The following is a 22,899-nucleotide window of genomic DNA, read 5'->3' as shown; positions in this document are numbered from 1 at the left end:
ACACAAATTTGTATTTAAAATAAAACATAGCTCTATTTTAAAACTGATTTTTTTAGCAGACAAAATTTTTCATTTACCATAACACACACATATATAACTTTTTGGAGAATTGTTAACATGTCAATATTAACATATTATTCTATTATAATGATCAACAAGAATTAAAAATTATGCCAAATATAAAATAAAAAATCAAAAGGATCAATGAAAAAAAAATATTTTTCTATTTGGACTAAATTCAACATCATCAGTCACCCCACGATGGAACCAAAATAGGAACCCAAGACAAGAGGCCCACTATAAGACTTATGAACTCAAGCAACTTCTCCCCATGGTGAACTCCATAGAGAATTATTTAAGGGCTTTATCTTGTGGAGACATATCTTAGAAACTATAAATCAACGAAATAATACAACTCATATGCCCCATGGCTTGATGATAAGTACCATTTTAATAATAGTTGTGTAAAATGGACACTTATATCTAATGAGATTCTTGTTATAAAATGTGTGTGTGAAGCTTGATCAAATAAATTCTTCTTCATAATTTCATTAAGATTCATGAGTCTTCATGGAAAAAACGAGGAATATATTTCTCCTCCACCTAATACGTAATGGTTCCAGCCTTCATGCTACGTGTGGAGGGGGAGAGAGTATTAAGATTCATTACTAAATTTGTGTTTGGTTACTATCACCAAAAGAAAAAAGAAAAAAAAGAAGAAGAGAGACGGTAGAAATAAAAAAGACGTGTCTCCTTGTATTTATTATTTTTTTGAAGTATGTAAATTTACTGTAAAACTGTTATAAATATTGATTTATTTTATATTTTTCTATAATCAAATATTACCTAAACGTAACCTAAATAACTAATTTTTTTCATTTGATTTCTTTTTTTAAAAGAATTTGATTGTTACAACATAAAATAGGATAAAAGTTGAAAAACACAAAGGCCACACACCTACATAATAAATGTGGGCTAATTAAATCGTCACAATTACATTAGCAGATTTTGGCTGCAAATTACAAAATCAAAATAACCTCAACCAATATTGATTACCCCAAATTAATTTTAAAATTAAATTTATTTGACTTATATCTTAAAGATATTAATATGAATTTCTCCCTATGAAAAATTATTTCATGAAACCTGATAAAAAAAAAATCTTCAATGTTGTTTTATCATAACATGTAAATCGTGATATAAAAAAAATAAGGAATGAATTTCTCATGCCTCCAATAAGTATATGTTCAAGTGAGGGTATTAAACTTACAGGTGATCATTTTCGGTTCGATTTGGTTTTTACCCAAAACAAACAACCAAACCCAAAAAAAAGACCCGAAACCGAACCGAAACCAGCCCAAACTAACCTGTTTCGGTCCGGTTTCAGTTTGGTTTTTTATGCAAAAAACCGAAAAAACCTATATGCATTTTTTTGGGCTTTTTTGGCTTTATAATGGGATTTGTAACGAGCTTTTAATGGATTTCTAATGGGTTTGCAATTAATGTTGATATTGTCTCATTTTCTTTGAAGATTCCAAAGTACATTTAATTTTTTTACCCCTAAATATTCATTTGTATTAAATTGGTATTGTCAATCTTATGTTTATTATGTTTTTTAGCCACTGAGTATTCATTTATATGAAATTATTAATGTCAATCTTGTGTTCAATATATTTTTTACCTTCTTAATATTTTTCTGCTTCCAAAAAGTTTAAATAACACATACTCACAATCACACACCAATAACTTAAAATCCAAATTACAAACCATTGCCTTCAAAGGGCTTAAAGAAAAAACAACAAATAACATTATCATAAAACACTCCAAACAAAAAAAAATCCTCATGTGCACATCATCTTAATAAAAAAAACTCTTCAAGAACATTGCACTTTGATTCTTGAAATTTATAATCTAGAATTATAACATGATAAATTAAATTAGAAGATATAAAAATAAAAAAATTGTATTTTTACCATATGTTTTCAATAAATGCATCACAATTTGTGAACTAATTATCATCTGTTGCTAGATGCAACTTTCCACCAAATTCTATAAAATAAAAAATTAAACATGTTAGAATAAAAATGTGTTAATTAATAAATCATAAAATAAAAGGTGTAAGTTTTTAAGAAACATTACCTGATTCAAAGTTTTTGTAGGTTTCAAAATCATTCATCTAAAATAGGAAAACACCCTCTTTAAGAACAACTAAAAAACAAAAGCAGCTAAAAAAACAAAAGATATCTAATAAGCCTTTGCTATCATGTTATTATCAGTTGTTCCCAACAAGTTGTATATTAGTACACCAAGAAAACCCAATAGCAAGCTGTCCTTTGAATGGAGCATTCTATACAACCATGCGAGTGAATTCTGCAGCATTATTTTAATTGAGGAAGTGACACGTAGAATTTTTATAGGTTCTGCAGCATTAAGCTCCAATAGATACTCATATTCTGCTCCTGTTTATTTTACTTCCAACATTTTAAGCACAAATAGTATTCTAGCAGCAGATATTAAGAGGACAACCGTGGGCTAAATTTTATGCTTTATGAAGGCGGCACTTCCAAATTTATTAAATGTATACCCAAAAGTAGGTCAAACACACTTTCTTCCCAACTGTGGAAACTGTTGTTGTAACCCATTTTTGGGTCTCCACAAAATATATATAAAAATATATAGCCAAAGGAGGTTAGAAAAATAACAGGAGGCAGAAGCGCTCCGAAAGTGGTTGGAAAATTGGTCAATGAGGTTAAAAATACAAAGATTGGTTTTTTGACAGTATATTCTTGAAGGAAGAGAGCCCTGTTGAGAAGGAAAATTTGAAATTTGAGGAGAAAAGCCTAAATTTGGATGTTTATGGACTTAATTGGATTTTTAAATGAATTTATAGGAGATTTGATTGTAAGAAAAATTGATTTTTAAGTCAATTTGGGTTTTAATTAGAAGAAATTTAAGTTCTGGGGCCAAAATATATTTTTTAGGAATTTATTAGGTCAAATCAGGGGCCTAATTGCATAAATATTGAAGTTTAAGGGCCAATTGGGGACTTAATTAAGAAAATTCGAAACCAGGGACCAAATTGGAAGAGGCGCGTAAATGGAGGGGCTGGAATTAATTGATTCAGGGGCCTAATTGAAGAAATTAGAAGTTTTTTGATCAATTAAGGGCTCAATTGCATAAATCAGAGGCCAAGGACTAAAGTGAAAAACGCGGCCAACAAGAGGGGCGAAGACCGAAATTGGCAGGGATGCAATTAAAGAAAAAAAGAGGATTGAGGGCTGAGTTGAAATTTGGCGCGTTTTGGCGCCACATTTAAATGAAACGGCGCGTTTTCTCCAAAACGACGCCGTTTCATGCATTCAAAAAAAAAAAAAAAGGGAAAGAGCAGAACGGTGTCGTTTTGAACGACACTGTTCATCTTCTTCCCCCGATCACGCAGCGGGGAAGAAGGAAAAAGGGAAGCTTTTTTTTGAATTTTTGCCGGCCACTCTCTCGCCTGGAGCCCACCGACCGGACACAATGGCCGACCACCCACCGCGCACCTACCAGAAAGCCGAGAGGGGGGGCGGACCTTGGCAGTCGTGCCCAATAGCCGACCGGCCGGTTGCTCCCCATGCTCCACAGCAAAGCCACGCCCTAGGCTCTATAAATAGAACCCCAAGAACGCTGAGGAGGGAGAACGGAGGGGGAAGAAGGAGAAAACGAAAAAAACAGAGGAGGGAGGACTGAAAAGAAGAGAGAAACCGAGAGGAGAAAAAAACGAAAAAAAAAACAGAGAAAAAGAGGGAGATAACCACCAAAAACCCAAGACCGAGAGGAAGGAAAGCCAGAAACCGCGAGGGAACGTGAGAAAACGCAAGAACAGCCGGGAAGAATGTCGCTGCACCGTGGGAGACAGTAGCACCGCTTGGAGCTGTCGTTGGAACCGCAGCGCCGCTTGACACCGCCACCGGCCTCCGCCACAGCACCGCCTCCGGCAGCAGCAGTAGCACCAGCGCCACCGCCTCCTCCGCGCCAGGTAAACGTTCCTTCCCCCTCATATTATTTCCGTGACCGGCGTTTCCTTCTGCATGCAGAACATTAGTTCTGCATGCAGGAGGATGGGGGGGAATAATTCCCCCCGTTGATTTCTTGTGCTGGGCCAGACTTGTTCTGGCCCAGCTAGTCTAGTTAATGGGCCAGGCTGATCCTGGCCCAGTCCTGCCTTCTGGGCCGGGTCTGGCCCAGAGGAGAATACCAGTTTGTGGGCCGAGATCGGCCCAATCCATTCTTGGGCCGAAGTCGGCCCAACACTTTTTGGGCTGAGTTCGGCCCAGTCGGTTGGGCCGGACCAGCCCAGCCCATTTAATATTATATATATTATATTTTGTATTATTTATATATATATATATATATATATATGAAAAAAAATTATAAAAATTTTGCAAAAAATTATAAAAAATATATGTGATTTTGTTGTAATTTTATTACTATATTTTGATTAATATCGGTTGGTATTTTTATACTGTAAAGATACAAATCCGGTATTAAAATACCCGATTTTCATCAAAACATCAAAGATTTTCAAAATAAAAAATGTCTTTTGCTTTCAAAAATATCTTTGAAAATATTGTTGATTTTTCTGCATTTGTTTTATTAAAGTGGATTAATATTTGGTTGTATTTTTATACCGTAAGGATACAAACCCAGTATTAAAATACCCGATTTGCGTCAAAACGTACAAAAATACATATTTAAAAAATATTTTGTTTCAAAATACGGCCTAGTCTCTCCAATATATATATATAAATATTATAACATCATCTTTTTCATATAACAAAGAAAATTTCAAAACAATATATGTATTAACATGCATTTTGGCTTTAATAACCAGTTTATTCAAGCCATGAGAACTAGGCCAATATTTCAAAAATTCTAAAAAATATTTTTGTCCTCTGTTAGTATTTGGGATTACGAATTTATATGTAAAACGTATTCTTGATATTAAAAATATGATTTTTTTAGACATTAGAACGGTTAGGCTTTACCCGATAAGATAAGGACCTCCTTATTGAGGAGGATTTTTCTTGAACCATAGACGGACCAACAATTAGGAAACACAACGAAACCTTGAATTTTATCAGACAAATAAACCATGCAGCTTACCTTAGGTAGGGCGTATTTGGGGTGCTAATACCTTCCCTCTACGCAACCAGTCCCCGTACCCAATCTCTGAGACCAGTTAGGGTTCCTAGTGACCAAAATACTAGGTGGCGACTCCCATTCCATTTCCCACCAATAAAAGACTGGATTTTCTTATCCCTCATATTGGCCAAATAAATAAAGATAGATACCATATACACTTCCTATTTTTTTAAAAAGTGGAATACTCGCCGCGCACCCGCGACAGAATGGCGACTCCACTGGGGACCTTGTGGACTAAGCTTTGTTTTTGTCTGAATTGTTTTTGTTTTCGTGTGTTTTTTTTTCCTTTTGTTATCTGCTTATATGCTTTAAATTTTTTTACGCATATTGTTCATGCATTTGTATAGAATTGTCTCATGCATCTTATAGAACTGTCACATGCATCACATACTTTGATTTTGAGAAGCACACACAAGCTTTAAGCTAGGAGTGGGATTAGCGATCTGCCCTATGACTATTGGTCAGGGTTCAGATGCGTGAAACACCCAACTCATATCTGAGTGCCTGCTTGGTAATGGTGGGTATACTTACCTTAACTGTTCCTTGCAACGCCCCCATACTGTCTTTACGAAGAACGTCACTGGGCAGATATGAGACCATTTTAAAGACCAAATAGAAAACCTACCCATTCTCACCTAATAAATAGAACTTGTCCTTAGGATATCTATCTTACGTTCATCTTCATCATGATTAATAATGTTAAAATCATCAATCCAGGTTTTTGAGCTGAAATCATGACTAAGTACCTATCTTTCCAAGAGTTTGGACAAGAATCTGAGTTGACTCAAGTAGCTGAAGGAAAATGCCCAAGAATCGATGCTAGTAGGTTGCCTGGCATTACCAAGATAAATCACATGGTAAATGACTTGGGGAAGTTAGTGTCTATTATGGAATATATTGATGAGACTATTTTTGAAAGGCGATACGGGAGAATTGCACAACTAATGAGGTTACCCGTACAAGCAGCAACAATCAAAGCCCTACTGAATTTTTGGGATCCTAGTTATCGGAGTTTTACCTTTGGGAACATTGATATGACACCGACTTTGGAGGAATATGAAAGGATTCTAGATTTTCCAAACAACAGTCACAGGATCTATCTAAGGCGAAGATTTGAAGACACAACTTCGGAGGTAGTCAGTTTATTAGGCTTGGGAAAGATCAGTCAATGTAGAGTCGCCGAGGGGGGTTTCAAATGGAAGGTCATAGAAGCTCGAATGAAGAAAAATGCTGAGGAAGGCAAGTTAGGAGAGGAACGATACAGGTTGGTGGCCTTCGCCATTTTTGGGCTAGTATTGTTCGCTTCAGAAATCGGAGTCATCAGTTTGGAAGCAGCAAGTGTCTTCATCGAATACGAGCGTGACCAGATCAATCCTTCATCAGCTATTTTGGGAGAAACCATGTTATCACTCAATCACTGCAGAATGCATGGAAAAGGAGCCATGAGATGTTGCACCCCTATGTTGTATTTATGGATTATCAGTCATATCGAAACACCAAGGGACATTTTTAACAACTTTTGGTGGTTTGACCTACGACCATTAAAGGTTACCATGGATGAGACTTGGAAGAATTGGGATGAGAAAGCATGGATAGATAAGTATGCAGCATTGCCAAGGAGCAACTTCAAATGGAAAGCACCATGGATGAACAATGCCATCTGCACAATGAGCTGTGGAAATAAGATATGGGTTCCCTTGATTGGTATAACCGGGTACATCAGTTACGCGCCCGCCCTAGTAACAAGACAGTTGGGTGGAATGCAGTACGCGCCAAGAACTCTGGGTTTAGCTGATTTCATCGGTTTATTCAAGCACCAACCCTTCCTTGAAGAGATGAAGCTTATCCGACAGGATTGGGAAAGACCCCTGATGGTAAAAAGGGAAGAAGGGAGCACATTTGAAACATCATTCAGCCAGAATTATGCAGTTTGGAGGAATGAAGAGCTTTTTGAAGAAAGGGGTTTCTCCATACCAAAACATCCAGAATCCGCAATAGAGCAACCAAAAAGGAAAAGGACTGATATTGAGGAAGAGCTGAGAAAGCAGCTAGAACAATGTAGAATTGATCTCAGCAAGAGCAAAGGGCAGCTGCGACTGTTAGAAAATCAATTAGAGGAAGAAAACACGATGAGGGTTTACTTGAACCAGCAGTTGGAAAAACAGGATAAACAATTGACATCTTTAAAGGAATGGCAGAAAAGGGCCGAGGTAGCTGAAGAAATAGCAAAAGCGGTCCGGGCTGAGTTAAGGAGTCGAATAACCGAGTATGATGAGCTGTCTAACAAAAACGGGCTCACACAAAAAGAGTTGGCTAAGGTTAAAAGATCTACCAAAGGCAAGATGAGTGTCGATAAGGAGATGGTGGATTCATTGAAAAAAGAAATGAGCATTCTTGTAAAGAAAGTAGAGGTTGAAAAAGAGAAAAATCGGTTAGCCCATCTCGACATAGAAGAGGAAAGAAGGATCAGAGCTCAATATATGATGCAATTGGAGGAAGAGAGAAGTTCAAGAAAGGCTGCAGAGTCTGATATGAGAGATTACCAGAAAAGAGCCGAGTCTTCAAAAGGAAGGATGATGGTTTTACAATCGGAAATCGAAATGCGAGAAGAAGAGTTAAAAGAGATAAGAAGCCATTACTTCGAAATGGAAGAGGAGCTCAGTAAGGCTAAGCAAGAGCGTCAAGAATGTCAAGGCTATATGGACAGCTTTACGGTCCAAATGAACTCCAAAATAGCCGAGCTGGATATCGAAAAGGAAGAACTGCAGAGGGTAAGGGATAAGTTGGCCCGGTCGGATGATATGGTTCGAGTGTTGGAAAGAAGTAATGAAGCCCTAGGAGCCAGCAACGAAGTGATAATTGCAGATAACACTGTGTTCCATGATAAGATAAGGCATATAACGAAGCAGGTCGAGCAAGCAGCCCGTTATGCGGAAAGGTTGCAACGACAAGCTACTCAAGTGGGAAATGATGCTTCAAAGTATCGAGAATATATGGCGGCCATCACCTGTTTTATTGGGGATTTAGCTAATAGAGGAAATGCCTTTTAAAGGGTAGCAATGTATAACGCCTTGTTCTGTTATCAATGTATGAGCTTCTTCTATTTATAAGAAGGCATGACCTATCTTTCTTTCTAAATATGTTTTGGTAAGCTACTATGATAAAGAACTTGGCAAACCCTCCTTTACAGTAATCGGGTCAACTCAGAAATCTTGCCTAAAGGATTACGAAAGTCATGAGTCGGCTCTAAAATATACATTGCATGAGCATCATATTTTCATCACATTTTGTTTTTAATTCATCATATGCATGCCAGATCGTGAAACATAGGTCCCACATCCAAAATCCACAACACCCGGTCCAGAGCGAGAATGGAGAACGAAGAGAGAGCTCACTTAGAGTCACATTATCAGACCGAGTTGGAGTCCATAAAGAATGAAGTTTCTCGGCTAACCGACTTACTTGGGCAGCTTCTAAGAGCTAAGAATGGGGAGGGAACATCAACACAACAACTTGAAGGAGCGCCAGCAGCTCACATCCCTCAAGCATCTCAAAGCCAGGGGGCAAACTCGGCCAATGGACAGCAGTTTGTGCCTATTACTCCTATCCTACCAACTCATACGCCAGTCACTGTTGACTTAACAACGGAAGGAACCCCGGATAATAGGTTTCCCAATCTGATGGACCAGGACAAGTTGTTTGCCTTGGAAGAAAGATTAAGGGCAGTTGAGGGTAATGACTGGTTTGACCCTATGCGAGCAGCTGAAGTATGTCTGGTACCAAACATCGTGGTACCAAAAGATTTCAGGATACCAGAGTTCATTAAGTACACTGGTTTGGAATGCCCAAACACTCACCTTCGTTCCTACTGCAATAAAATGGCAGAAGTAATCCGCGATGATAAGCTGCTAATCTATTTCTTTCAGGATAGCCTCTCAGGGTCCGCTTTGAGTTGGTACATGAGGTTAGATAGTGTCAAGATCAGAAGCTGGAGAGACTTGGTGGAGGCTTTCCTCAAGCAGTACAAGTTTAACATGGAAATCGCTCCTGATCGAACAAGTCTAATGGCAATGGAGAAAAGGAGCCAGGAGTCAGTAAGGGCTTATGCGCAAAGATGGAGGGATGAGGCAATGCATGTCCAACCCCCTTTGATAGAAACAGAGATGGTGAGCTTGTTCGCTAATACCTTCAAGGCACCTTATTATGAGCACCTAATGGGTAGTTCCTCTCAACATTTCTATGATGCGGTACGCATAGCTGAAAGAATAGAACAAGGGATTAAAGCTGGGCGAATAGCGATGCCAGTGGAAAAGAAGGGTTTTATTGGAAGAAAGAGAGAAGGTGATGTTAACAATCTGGAAGGTGGGTACAAGGGCAAAAGAGTAGATTTTCACAATCCTCAAGTATCTACCTCTCAATTCTCACGCATAAACTTTTCCCCTAATCGAACAAATAACCAGTCAAACTACCAAAATCACTACCAAAGACCCCATACAAGATACACTTCAGAACAACTGCCACCATTACCCATGCCTTTGAAGGACATGTACGCCAAACTATTGAGCATTGGGCACATATCTTCTATCCCTACACTACCATTACAACCACCATTCCCAATTTGGTACAAGCCCGAGTTAACTTGTGAGTACTATGCGGGTAATCCTGGGCATGGGATTGAAACCTGTTACGCTTTCAAGAAAAGATTGCTGGAGCTTATTAAGATAGGATGGGTATCCTTTGAAGACAAGCCCAATGTTAATTCAAACCCGTTGCCTAAACATGCCTCAAGTAGTAGTGGAATAGGCATGATAGAAGTTGGAAATCAATGCAAGGTGTTGAAGGTGTCTATGGAAAAGATGTACTACTTGTTAGTACGATCAGGATTTCTAGAGGCAAATATGGAAGGCCATTCGGAGGGAGGTAGTTATTGTAAGTTCCATGGAAGAGATGGACACCATATTGAGGATTGCATCGAGTTTTACGAAAAGATTGCAAAAATGTTAAAAATGGGGCAATTGAGAATTGAACCCATGGAGAACAGGGGTGAGGTGAGTATGATGGAAGGTCAGATGGAGATGACAGGAGTATGCAGGGTCCAACAAACAGCTAATGGTCCCCCAAGGCTAATCTTGGTTAAACCGTCCTACACAAAAGGGAATCACAATGCCATGCCTTATAATTATGGTTATGCCTCCAACGTTCAAGCTCCTCTTCCTTTGTTCCAGACTGAGATAAGTGGTTTGACCAGGAGTGGTCGTTGCTTTACTTCTGAGGAGTTGAGGAAGGAAAAGGGTAAAGAAGTGGTAGATCTTGACAAAGCACTAGAAGTTAATAAGCCAGTAACAGAAGAAGAGTCGAATGAATTCCTGAAGTTGATCAAGCATAGTGAATATTGCATAGTAGATCAACTAAAGAAGACTCCAGCTAGGATCTCCCTTATGTCCCTGATACTCAGCTCTGAGCTGCATCGAAACGCCTTGCAGAAGGTATTGAATGAGGCATATGTACCCCAAGACATTGAACATAAAACCATGGAGCATCTAGTAGGAAGGATCCATGCAACTAATTACCTGTACTTCACGGCTGATATGCTGAAGGTACCGGACATAACAAGCCCTTATACATTACGGTTAGGTGCAAGGACTGCCTCATAGGAAAAGTACTCATTGATAACGGCTCGGCCCTTAATGTGTTGCCAAAGCACATGCTGGAAGAAATGCCGATCGATGAATCCCATATAAAGCCCAGTACTATGATGGCTAGAGCGTATGATGGCTCGCCTAGGCCAATAATTGGGACTTTAGAAGTGGAGCTATATGTGGGACCACAAATGTTCTTAGTAACACTTCAGGTTATGGATATCCACCCTTCCTATAGTCTGTTGTTAGGAAGACCTTGGATTCATGCAGTGGGGGCAGTAGCTTCGTCATTGCATCAATGCCTGAAGTATATCATGAATGGGATGTTGGTAACTGTCAAGGCTGAGGAGACAGTATCCATGATAAAGAATGTGGTTGTGCCTTTTATCGAAGCGAATGATTGCAAGGATAACAATATCCATGCCTTTGAGATTGTGAACACCGACTGGGTGCCAGAGAATACAGTGCTAAGAAGGCCAAGGATCTCAGAAGCAGCAAGGATGACAAGTCTATGCTTCTTGAACCGCGGGATCCCATTTCAGTATAACCTTATTATCGGGATACCAGAAGGGGTTAATCTGGCAAGGATGAAAAGTGCTGCTCAAAGATTTGGGTTAGGGTACCAACCTAACCAAGAGGATTATCGGTGGGCTGCTGGTCGGAGAAGGGCAAGAAGGATGGCTAGAATTAAAGGAAGAGAGCCTGATGAAGAAAAGCTAGAAATCCCTCCCCTTAGCGTGTCATTCCCCAAAACTGCATACATAATGCAACATGATAAAGAGGCCGAAAGCCTTGATCAAGAGCTGTCAAACATGAGCGTAAATACCTTGGGGGAGAACAAGATGGAAGGAGATGACAGGAAGACAGTAGCAAGAAAGGGAGATGAAGCACTCCCACAACTGACGGTCTACACCATAGAAGAAGTCTCCGCCAAGACCTTTGTGCGCAAGTTGGCTCAGGACGAGAAGTTTCAGAACTGGGTGACCCAAGAAGCTCCAGTGGTTTTCAAAATGTAAACCAACTTTATTTGCCTTAGCATGCTTTCGTCATTGCTTATGTTTGCTTTTATTTCCTCTAGTTGACAATCAAGGCTCATGATGTCAGCTAGATTTTATGTTTGTCATGGAGCCCACTTTTTCTTTAAATAAATTGTGAGATCATGCACTTTCCACAAATTGCCTTCTTTTTTTTATGCATTTACACCAAACACTTCCCGCTTTCAGGAATCCTGAAAGCGGATCTCCTACAACATCACATATATTTAGCATCAAGAATAAATGGCCAAACTTGAACGAGCATGTGATAGCTATGGAAGAAGAATGGGATGAAAGCAATATTAGTGAATTCACCAGGCTAGTAGAACAACAGGAACAGACTTGGAAGCCTATCGCCGAAGAACTCGAAACCATCAATGTGGGTAGTGATCAACTCAAGAAAGAGTTGAAAATAGGTACCTTAATTACTTCTGAACAAAGGATAAAAATGATCACCCTATTACAAGAATATTCAGATGTCTTTGCTTGGTCCTATGAAGATATGCCTGGTTTGGATACAAATATTGTAGTACACAAGATACCGTTGGAAGAAGGTTGTAAGCCAGTCAAGCAGAAGCTGAGGAGGGCCCACCCGGATGTCTGGATCAAGGTCAAGGCAGAACTTGAGAAGCAATGGGATGCTGGCTTCCTAGAAGTAGTTAGATATCCACAATGGGTATCTAACGTTGTTGTGGTGCCTAAGAAGGAGGGGAAGATTAGAGTTTGTGTGGATTTTCGGAATTTGAATAGAGCTAGCCCTAAGGATGATTTTCCCCTACCACACATAGATGTTTTAGTGGATAACGCTGCCCGGAGTTCCACTTATTCCTTTATGGATGGTTTTTCAGGATACAACCAGATAAAAATGGCTCCGGAGGATAAGGCGAAAACAACCTTTGTCACACCTTAGGGGACGTTCTGCTACAAGGTCATACCATTTGGATTGAAGAATGCAGGAGCAACCTATCAAAGAGCAATGGTGACTTTGTTCCACGACATGATGCACAAGGAAATTGAGGTGTATGTAGACGACATGATTGCCAAGTCTAAAAGGGGAGAGGATCATGTTGAAGTTTTGAGGAAGTTGTTTGAGCGGTTGAGGAAGTATGAACTAAGGCTTAATCCTGCAAAATGTTCATTCGGAGTTAAATCGGGCAAGCTGTTAGGATTTGTAGTAAGTGATAGAGGTATAGAGGTGGATCCAGATAAAGTAAGGGCCATCCAAGCTATGTCATCCCCTAAGACGGAGAAAGAAGTAAGAGGATTCTTGGGAAGGTTAAACTACATTGCTCGGTTCATAGCTCAGTTAACAACGACGTGTGAACCTATATTCCGACTACTAAGGAAAAAGAATCCTGGAACCTGGAATGAGGAGTGTGAGGAGGCATTCAATAAAATCAAGCATTATTTACAAAATCCACCTTTACTGGTTCCTCCGGTATCAGGAAAACCTCTAGTACTATATCTAACAGTAACTGAAGCAGCCATGGGATGTGTATTGGGTCAGCATGATGAAACCGGAAGGAAGGAAAGAGCTATTTATTACTTAAGTAAGAAATTCACTGAATGTGAGTCTAGATACACGGAGATAGAAAGGCTTTGTTGTGCGTTGGTATGGGCGGCAAAGAGGTTGCGACATTATATGTTATACTATACCACTTGGTTGATTTCAAAAGTGGATCCTCTAAGGTACATTTGTAACAAGCCCTTTCTCTCAAGTCGAATTGCAAGGTGGCAAGTTCTATTAGCAGAATATGACATAGTATACATGACAAGGAAAGCCGTAAAAGGAAGTGCAATCGCGGACCATCTGGCCGATCATGCTGTTGAAGATTACGAACCTTTGGATTTTGACTTCCCTGATGAAGATCTATTGTCAATAGAGAAAGAAGAAGAGAAGACAGATTGGTGGACGATGTTTTTTGACGGTGCAGTGAATGTATATGGTAACGGGGCCGGTGCGGTAATAATCTCTCCCGATAAGAAACAGTATCCAGTCTCGGTTAAACTACATTTCGAGTGCACCAACAATACAGCTGAGTATGAAGCTTGTATCCTTGGTCTAGAAGCGGCATTAGAGCTGAAGATAAAGAAGTTAGATGTGTACGGAGATTCAATGTTGATTATCTGTCAGGTTAAGGGGGAATGGCAGACCAAAGAGGAAAAGTTGAGGCCGTACCAGGAATACCTGTCCACGCTAGCAAAGGAATTTGAAGAAATTAGATTCACCCATCTGGGAAGAGAGAGGAACCATTTTGCAGATGCTTTGGCCACACTAGCTGTTATGACTACCATTGATCTCAAGTGCAAAGTACAACCGGTACACATTGACATTAGAAATGACCCAGCTCACTGTTGCTTAGTTGAAGGAGAGATAGACGGACAGCCTTGGTATTATGATATCAAGAACCTTGTGCAAAATCAGGAATATCCGGTGGGAGCCTCCAAAACGGATAAGAAAACCTTGAGAAGGTTGGCTACAGACTTCTATTTAGATGGAGAGATTTTGTACAAAAGATCATTTGATGGAACCTTGCTAAGGTGTTTGAATGAGGCAGATGCTAGAAAGGCATTACGGGAGGTCCATGAGGGGATTTGCTCAACCCATGCTAGCGGGCATATGATAGCAAGGAAAATCCAAAGGGCTGGTTATTTTTGGATGACACTAGAGAAAGACTGTATCGACTATGTCAGGAAATGTCATAAATGTCAAGTTTATAGTGACAAGGTCAATATGCCACCAGCTCCTCTGTTTAATCTAATATCTCATTGGCCATTTGCAATGTGGGGAATTGATGTAATCGGTCCGGTTAACCCAAAAGCTAGCAATGGGCATAGATTCATCCTCGTGGCTATTGACTACTTCACCAAATGGGTGGAAGCTAATTCGTATGCCCATGTAACACAGAAGGTAGTGAAGAGGTTTATAGAAAAGGATCTGATTTGTCGATATGGTCCTCCGGAAAAGATAGTGACCGATAATGCACAGAATTTCAATGGTAAAATGATAGTGGAGTTGTGTACCAAGTGGAAGATTAAGCATTCGAACTCCTCGCCATACCGGCCGAAAATGAATGGCGCAGTAGAAGCCGCCAACAAGAACATCAAAACGATTATTCAAAAAATGGTAGTCACGTATAAAGATTGGCATGAGATGTTGCCGTTTGCTCTTCACGCATACCGCACTACAGTCAGGACCTCGACAGGAACTACCCCATATTCTCTAGTGTACGGTATGGAAGCAGTGATGCCTTTGGAAGTAGAAATCTCGTCGTTAAGAGTATTGATGGACTCCGAATTAGAAGAGGCCGAGTGGGCCAAAGTGAGATATGAGCAACTGAACCTGATCAGTGAAAAGAGGATGGCCGCAATATGTCATCACCAACTTTACCAGAAACGAATGGCCAAGGCATATGATAAGAAGGTTAGACCGCGGTTGTTTCAAGAAGGGGATCTAGTATTGAAGAAAATATTGTCACTACCTGGAGACGATCAAAGCAAATGGGCACCGAATTACGAAGGTCCTTACGTAGTAAAGAAGGCATTCTCAGGAGGAGCGCTGAAGTTGGCTAGAATGGATGGAGAAGACCTAGCTCGACCTGTGAATTCTGACTCTGTAAAAAGATATTATGCTTGATGTAGGCTCCTAAATCAATAAAGCAAAGTTTGGCCATTGACTTCTTTCTCTTTTGCATTGATCTCACAACAGTCATTTTTGCATTAATCCCAACAGTGCATGTCTTGTGTTATCTCATTTAAAAAGTTTAGCATCGGCTGAACGAATTTCTTCTCTCTATAAAAGCCTAGACTAGAATCACACCCCTACACTGGGGGCAATAAGAGATATTTTCATGTACGAAAGCCTATAGATTTAAAAACCAAGCTAAAACATTTGACAAAAGCATGACAAAGAGGCAATGACAAGTCATACATTTTGGAAAAAGGACTATTTGAAGAAAGTCAGAGATTTCTTCTCCAAGAATATGATAGGAGGCAACACGAGAGATGAATCCAGCATACGACTTCAAAAGCAAGCTCATGTTAAGAGGGAATCTCATGAACTCGAAGAAGATGATGGGGCCTATGTTTCAAAACCAGGTACGAATGCATGCATGGCATCTAATCATAAATCATTGCATATATGTTTTTTGGATCGTTACAGGAGGAGACCTTAATACATTCCAACAAAATTGGAGACGAAGAAAGAATCATTGAGTTGATTCTAGAACAACGAGAAGAGAAGATAATAATTTTCGAACCTTGCCATCAGGAAGAACGACATCGAGCAATCAGTAAAAGGGAATTGCCAGAGGGGACTCCAGGTTAACCGATTTACAAGAAAGATTTTTTGGTTTTTGATTAAAGGAGATCGCTAGAAGGGATCTCATTATTTCAGCTTCGAATAAAAGGAAATCGCCAGATGGGATTCCAAGTTGTCTTAGATCGCCAGAGGGGATCTTGTATTTCGATATTGGTCAAAGAAGGTCGCCAGAAGGGACCTCGCATATCGCTTTGAATAAAAGGAATCGCCAGATGGGATTCCAAGTTGATGGAGATCGCCAGAAGGGATCTCATACTTCACTATTTGGAGGTCGCCAGATGGGACCTCGTTTTTCATTGAATAAAAGGAATCGCCAGATGGGATTCCAAGTTGACTAAAGGAGATCGCCAGAAGGGATCTCATGTTTCGCTATTTGGAGGTCGCCAGATGGGACCTCGTTTTTCATTGAATAAAAGGAATCGCCAGATGGGATTCCAAGTTGACTAAAGGAGATCGCCAGAACGGATCTCGTGTTTCGCTATTTGGAGGTCGCCAGATGGGACCTCGTATTACCTGTTGAAAAAAAAGGAATCGCCAGATGGGATTCCAAGTTGATTAAAGGAGATCGCCAGAAGGGATCTCGTGTTTCATTATTTGGAGGTCGCCAGATGGGACCTCGTTTTTCATTGAATAAAAGGAATCGCCAGATGGGATTCCAAGTTGGTTAAAGGAGATCGCTAGAAGGGATCTCATGTTTCGTTATTTGGAGGTCGTCAGATGGGACCTCGTTTTTCATGTTGGTTAAAAGGGAATCGCCAGATGGGATTCCCAGTTGAGGAGGATTACTATAAAAGACAAGTTTCAGATCAATCAAGCTTCAACCAGATCAGTTTCGGGAGTTCCATTTTGGGTTATCTTTATAAAACTTACTGTGCAAAACCTCTGCTCCGTAAGCATTATAAAGAGGGGGCATCTGTTGTAACCCATTTTTGGGTCCCCACAAAATATATATAAAAATATATAGCCAAAGGAGGTTAGAAAAATAACAAGAGGCAGAAGCGCTCAGAAAGTGGTTGGAAAATTGGTCAATGAGGTTAAAAATACAAAGATTGGTTTTTTGACAGTATATTCTTGAAGGAGGAGAGCCCTGTTGAGAAGGAAAATTTGAAATTTGAGGAGAAAAGCCTAAATTTGGATGTTTATGGACTTAATTGGATTTTTAAATGAATTTATAGGAGATTTGATTGTAAGAAAAATTGATTTTTAAGTCAATTTGGGTTTTAATTAGAAGAAATTTAAGTTCTGGGGCCAAAATATATTTTTTAGGAATTTATTAGGTCAAATCAGGGGCCTAATTGCATAAATATTGAAGTTTAAGGGCCAATTGGGGACTTAATTAAGAAAATTCGAAACCAGGGACCAAATTGGAAGAGGCGCGTAAATGGAGGGGCTGGAATTAATTGATTCAGGGGCCTAATTGAAGAAATTAGAAGTTTTTTGATCAATTAAGGGCTCAATTGCATAAATCAGAGGCCAAGGACTAAAGTGAAAAACGCGGCCAACAAGAGGGGCGAAGACCGAAATTGGCAGGGATGCAATTAAAGAAAAAAAGAGGATTGAGGGCTGAGTTGAAATTTGGCGCGTTTTGGCGCCACATTTAAATGAAACGGCGCATTTTCTCCAAAACGACGTCGTTTCATGCATTCAAAAAAAAAAAAAAAGGGAAAGAGCAGAACGGTGTCGTTTTGAACGACACTGTTCATCTTCTTCCCCCGATCATGCAGCGGGGAAGAAGGAAAAAGGGAAGCTTTTTTTTGAATTTTTGCCGGCCACTCTCTCGCCTGGAGCCCACCGACCGGACACAATGGCCGACCACCCACCGCGCACCTACCAGAAAGCCGAGAGGGGGGGGCGGACCTTGGCAGTCGTGCCCAATAGCCGACCGGCCGGTTGCTCCCCATGCTCCACAGCAAAGCCACGCCCTGGGCTCTATAAATAGAACCCCAAGAACGCTGAGGAGGGAGAACGGAGGGGGAAGAAGGAGAAAACGAAAAAAACAGAGGAGGGAGGACTGAAAAGAAGAGAGAAACCGAGAGGAGAAAAAAAAGAAAAAAAAACAGAGAAAAAGAGGGAGATAACCACCAAAAACCCAAGACCGAGAGGAAGGAAAGCCAGAAACCGCGAGGGAACGTGAGAAAACGCAAGAACAGCCGGGAAGAATGTCGCTGCACCGTGGGAGACAGTAGCACCGCTTGGAGCTGTCGTTGGAACCGCAGCGCCGCTTGACACCGCCACCGGCCTCCGCCACAGCACCGCCTCCGGCAGCAGCAGTAGCACCAGCGCCACCGCCTCCTCCGCGCCAGGTAAACGTTCCTTCCCCCTCATATTATTTCCGTGACCGGCGTTTCCTTCTGCATGCAGAACATTAGTTCTGCATGCAGGAGGATGGGGGGGAATAATTCCCCCCGTTGATTTCTTGTGCTGGGCCAGACTTGTTCTGGCCCAGCTAGTCTAGTTGATGGGCCAGGCTGATCCTGGCCCAGTCCTGCCTTCTGGGCCGGGTCTGGCCCAGAGGAGAATACCAGTTTGTGGGCCGAGATCGGCCCAACACTTTTTGGGCTGAGTCCGGCCCAGTCGGTTGGGCCGGACCAGCCCAGCCCATTTAATATTATATATATATTATATTTTGTATTATTTATATATATATATATATATGAAAACAAATTATAAAAATTTTGCAAAAAATTATAAAAAATATATGTGATTTTGTTGTAATTTTATTACTATATTTTGATTAATATCGGTTGGTATTTTTATACTGTAAAGATACAAATCCGGTATTAAAATACCCGATTTTCATCAAAACATCAAAGATTTTCAAAATAAAAAATGTCTTTTGCTTTCAAAAATTTTCTAAAAATATCTTTGAAAATATTGTTGATTTTTCTGCATTTGTTTTATTAAAGTGGATTAATATTTGGTTGTATTTTTATACCGTAAGGATACAAACCCAGTATTAAAATACCCGATTTGCGTCAAAACGTACAAAAATACATATTTAAAAAATATTTTGTTTTAAAATACGGTCTAGTCTCTCCAATATATATATATAAATATTATAACATCATCTTTTTCATATAACAAAGAAAATTTCAAAACAATATATGTATTAACATGCATTTTGGCTTTAATAACCAGTTTATTCAAGCCATGAGAACTAGGCCAATATTTCAAAAATTCTAAAAAATATTTTTGTCCTCTGTTAGTATTTGGGATTACGAATTTATATGTAAAACGTATTCTTGATATTAAAAATATGATTTTTTTAGACATTAGAACGGTTAGGCTTTACCCGATAAGATAAGGACCTCCTTATTGAGGAGGACTTTTCTTGAACCATAGACGGACCAACAATTAGGAAACACAACGAAACCTTGAATTTTATCAGACAAATAAACCATACAGCTTACCTTAGGTAGGGCGTATTTGGGGTGCTAATACCTTCCCTCTACGCAACCAGTCTCCGTACCCAATCTCTGAGACCAGTTAGGGTTCCTAGTGACCAAAATACTAGGTGGCGACTCCCATTCCATTTCCCACCAATAAAAGATTGGATTTTCTTATCCCTCATATTGGCCAAATAAATAAAGATAGATACCATATACACTTCCTATTTTTAAAAAAAGTGGAATACTCGTCGCGACGCCGCCCACCCGCGACAACTGTTGTCATGTTATCAACAAATAACTTTTGAAAATGGATGACCACTACATAAAAATAACAGGATAAATAGTTGAAGTTCACTTATCATACTTTACTGCCTGCTCTTGAAAATGCTTAACTCATCATCTTTCTCACAAGGTTCAAGAGTGGGTTTTTCAATAACCTTACCACTGCGAAGAGTGATGACTGATTTGACTTGATCCATGTGTTGGCTTCCGGAACTACTTGCATTTGCATTGTATTGCCCCTTGGGATTTTGTTGTGGTTGAGATGGAAACTTACCTTTCTCTTGAAAATTGAGAGTATATGTGAATTTTGCAAGAGCATCTTTTAGATCTACCATGGTTTAAGCATTATGAGTGTTGATTGTCTCCTGCTTTTCAATGAATGCATGTAATGTTTCCTCAAGATTTCTTCTAGGAGGTAGAGCATAAAGAGGTGTATATCCATGAGAATTTTTGAAATTATGGTGTGCTTGAAACGGTGGCTGTGAAGTTTGTGCATTATTGTTACCACTCTTCCAACTGAAATTTAGGTGATTTCTCCAACCAGGGTTGTATGTTTGCGAGTATGGGTTATGATTGGGCCTTTGAAAACTATTTAAAGCATGAGCTTGTTCATGGAGGCATTCTTTGAAAGAAGGAAAAATTGGACAGTCATTGGTTGAGTGTTCATTGGTTTCACAGATTTGACACACAATGTCTTAAACAGATTTTAATTGACCACTCTTTTTTAATTCTAGTGCCTCAACTTTTCTAGCTAAAAATGCAAATTTAGTTTGGAGGTCATGATCTTCTCTAAGGTTGTACATACCTCCACTAGATGTATGAGGTTGAGTTTTACCTGGTGCCTCATAAATACCTGTAGTGTCCCAATTTTGAGCATTTTTAGCTAACAAGTCTAGGTACTTCATTGCTTCATCAGGGTCTTTATTTTCAAAAGTTTCATTGCACATCAATTCCACCATTTGTCTATCTTTAGGTGTTAACCCTTCATAAAAATGTGAAACCAATCTCCATGTTTCAAAACCATGATGAGGACAAGTATTAAGCAAGTCTCGATACCTATCCCAACATTGGTAAAATGTTTCTCCTGGTTTTTGAGTGAAAGTGGTGATTTGTCTTTTGAAAGAGTTTGTTCTGTGAGATGGAAAAAACTTCTTTAAAAATTATTTTTTCATTTCATCCCAAGCATGAATAGATCCTGACCTAAGATTTTGTAGTCATGTTTTAGCTTTATCTTTTAATGAAAAAGGAAAAAGCTTTAATCTGATGGTGTTCATGCTACAATTTAAGTCATTATAGGTGTTACAGACTTCTTCAAATTCTCTCAAATGCAAGTATGGATTTTCTAGATCTAAGCCATGAAAAGAAGGTAAAAGTTGAATAATGCCTAGCTTAAAATTAAAGTGAGATGCATCAGGAGGGAAAACTATACATGAGGGTGCACTTGTTCTTGTAGGATTCATGTGGTCTCTAAGTGTTCTAACTCGGTTATTCTCATTATTCTCATTATGAAGCGACTGGTTATCTTCTTCGGCCATATTTTTCTAAAAATGATGAGGATACCCTACAAAGTCTACCACTTAATGTACGTGACCAAACTCTCATGTACGTGTAGGAAGAGAATAAAAGGAAGAAGGAAACAAAAGAAAAAGAAACAAAGCAAAAGAAACAAAAGTTAGATACAAGAAAAGTGAAAAGTTAAATATAAATATTATAATTTATACAAGAATTTACCTCCCCGGCAACGACGCCAAAAACTTGACACAATCAAAGAGTTGATGTCTTATCCTAAGTGTAGGAGTGTCAACGTAATAAATAACCCGGCAAGACCGGGGTCGAACCACATGGAGTTTAATTATATAAATTATAAATAATAATAATAATAATAATAATAATAATAATAATAATAATAAGAACAATGATGGTGATGATGGTGATGATGAGTTAAAGAGGACTTTGAGATGTAAGATTAATGTGAGGTTTAAATAATGATAAAAACAAATGTTAAGGTTAGAGGATCCACTAATAGTATTAGAGATAAGTAAAGTATAAACTCTTTATAAATTATCAACATGATCATATTAATCATCTTATTTACGTAATACCATACTTATAAATTTTATCAGATATTTATGATGCTAACTTATGTTGATAACAAATCAAGTTCCTCTCATAACAACGATGTCGGCCGAAGACTATGAAGGATCAAGCATTTGATGTATCAGGTGTTATACAACACAAATCTAGATTAACCATTTAACAAGCAATGTATTAATAATTAATAAGATAAAAATGATAAGACATGTTAATTGCAAATTGTTTAGGACATAAGCATTAAAGTCCATATTGAGTTTATATTATACTTATCCTAACACCATTAGTGAAACCTTTTCACATTGACATAATTAACTTAGCTAGACATTATGAAGAAGAAGAACATAAATAAACAAAATAAGAACATAATTATATAAGTATAGTAAAGGAAATGAAAAGCATAAACAAGAGATTAAGGAAAATATAACATGGAATAAAACTTGAACACTACAAAATACAAAGAGAGCAAGAACATGATCTTGATCTGAAAACCAAGATTCCTAAATGAATGGCAAATGCCTCCTTTTATAGGCTAAAATTCAGAACTATTCATTTGGTAATTGATTATTGATGTAGTGGCCAACTATTGATTTAGTGGACTTGGTGGATAGCAGCACTCAAGTATTTTGGCTGGATGAAATGACATTGATGCAATCAGAATTTGGCAAAGTGCTATGAAAGTTGTTGGAAATCATCTTATCCTTCCACCCATCAAATATCAAAGCATTTGGATCACTACAGCTCGAGATATGTCTACAATACTGAGTAGTGCTGCTGGTGGACGTGGTAGATAGCCCTCAAGCTCTTGTCTGGATGAAATGTCATTTTTACCATCAGCATTTGAGCATGTCTTCCTCATGAAAGTTGTTTGAAATTGTCTTGTCCTTATACCCACCGAATTTCACTTCATTTGGCCTTCTAGAACTCTAGCTATGGGTAAAATTCTGAGCAGTGTTTGG

Source organism: Populus trichocarpa, chromosome 1 (assembly GCF_000002775.5).
Source record: "Populus trichocarpa isolate Nisqually-1 chromosome 1, P.trichocarpa_v4.1, whole genome shotgun sequence".
NCBI lineage: Eukaryota > Viridiplantae > Streptophyta > Magnoliopsida > Malpighiales > Salicaceae > Populus > Populus trichocarpa.
The sequence above is the reverse complement of the archived record's forward strand: the minus strand, read 5'-3'. Positions refer to the sequence as shown.